General features: G+C 53.2%; 1 protein-coding gene and 1 pseudogene across 1 annotated transcript in view; both read left to right on the forward strand.

Annotated features, from left to right (window-relative positions):
- CCNA1 (cyclin A1) overlaps nt 1-1,582 on the forward strand; it is a 29,058-nt gene that overhangs the window by 21,606 nt on the left and 5,870 nt on the right. The gene's annotated exons all lie outside the window — the stretch shown is intronic.
- LOC102877428 lies at nt 181-1,582 on the forward strand (annotated as a pseudogene).

A 1,582-nucleotide genomic window follows, 5' to 3' on the forward strand; every position in this document is an offset into this window, starting at 1 on the left:
ATTGAGCTTCTCCAGCGGTTCTTTCCACAGATGTAATCGATCTGATTCCTATGCATACCATCAGGTGAAATCCAGGTATATAACCTGCGTTTATGTCTCTTAAAAAGTGTATCTGCGGCCGACCCGCCCCCTGTCCTCCTCACCCGCCGAGTGTGCTGTGAGGGCGGCCGAGAGGTAACCATGGGGACAGTCCATGTCCGGAGTCTGGAGCCTCTTCCTGTAGGTGGACCTGATTTTGGAGCGTTAGGAGAAGAAGCTGAGTTTGTTGAAGTTGAGCCTGAAGGTAAACAGGAGATTCTTGAGAAAAAAGATGTGGTTGTTCAGCACGTGCACTTTGATGGACTTGGAAGGACGAAAAATGATATCATCATGTATGAAGTTGGAGATGTTTTTAAGGCGAAAAACCTGATTGATGTCATGCGGAAATCTCACGAGGCTCGGGAAAAATTGCTCCGTCTGGGAATATTTAGACAAGTGGACGTTTTGATAGATACATGTCAAGGTGATGATGCACTTCCAAACGGCTTAGACGTTACCTTTGAAGTGACTGAATTAAGGAGATTAACGGGCAGCTACAACACCATGGTTGGGAACAATGAAGGCAGTATGGTCCTTGGCCTCAAACTCCCGAATCTCCTTGGCCGTGCCGAAAAGGTGACTTTTCAGTTTTCCTACGGAACGAAAGAGACTTCCTACGGCCTGTCCTTCTTCAAACCACAGCCCGGGAACTTTGACAGAAATTTCTCTGTAAACTTATATAAAGTTACCGGGCAGTTCCCTTGGAGCTTGCTTCGGGAGACGGACAGAGGAGTGTCGGCCGAGTACAGTTTTCCCATCTGGAAGACTAGCCACACGGTGAAGTGGGAAGGCGTATGGAGAGAACTGGGCTGCCTCTCGAGAACGGCCTCCTTTGCTGTCCGGAAGGAAAGCGGGCACTCCCTCAAGTCGTCGCTCTCGCACGCGATGGTCATCGACTCTCGTAATTACTCCATCTTACCAAGGAAAGGAGCCCTGCTGAAAATTAACCGGGAGCTGGCGGGCTACACTGGCGGGGACGTGAGCTTCCTCAAGGAGGACTTTGAGCTCCAGCTGAATAAGCAGCTGGTGTTGGACTCAGTCATCTCAGCCTCTCTCTGGGGTGGGATGTTGGTGCCCATTGGTGATAAACCATCAAGTATTGTTGATCGGTTTTACCTGGGCGGCCCGACCAGCGTCCGTGGATTGAGCATGCACAGCATAGGACCCCAGAGCGAAGGTGACTACCTGGGTAGAGAAGCATACTGGGCGGGCGGCCTGCACCTCTACACCCCGCTCGCTGCCCTTCCGACCTGGCCAGGGTGGCTTTGGCGAGCTCTTCAGGACGCACTTCTTCCTCAACGCCGGCAACCTGTGCAACCTCAACTGCGGGGACGGCCCCAAGGCCCACATCCAGCTGGCTGAGAGCATCCGCTGGTCATACGGAGCTGGCATTGTCCTCAGGCTCGGCAACATCGCCCGCCTGGAGCTCAATTACTGCATCCCCATGGGCGTCCAGGGGGGCGACAGGACCTGTGATGGTGTCCAGTTTGGAGCTGGGATTCGG

Source organism: Elephantulus edwardii, unplaced genomic scaffold (assembly GCF_000299155.1).
Source record: "Elephantulus edwardii isolate Elephantulus edwardi_28Jun2011 unplaced genomic scaffold, EleEdw1.0 scaffold00004, whole genome shotgun sequence".
Taxonomy (NCBI): Eukaryota; Metazoa; Chordata; class Mammalia; order Macroscelidea; family Macroscelididae; genus Elephantulus; species Elephantulus edwardii.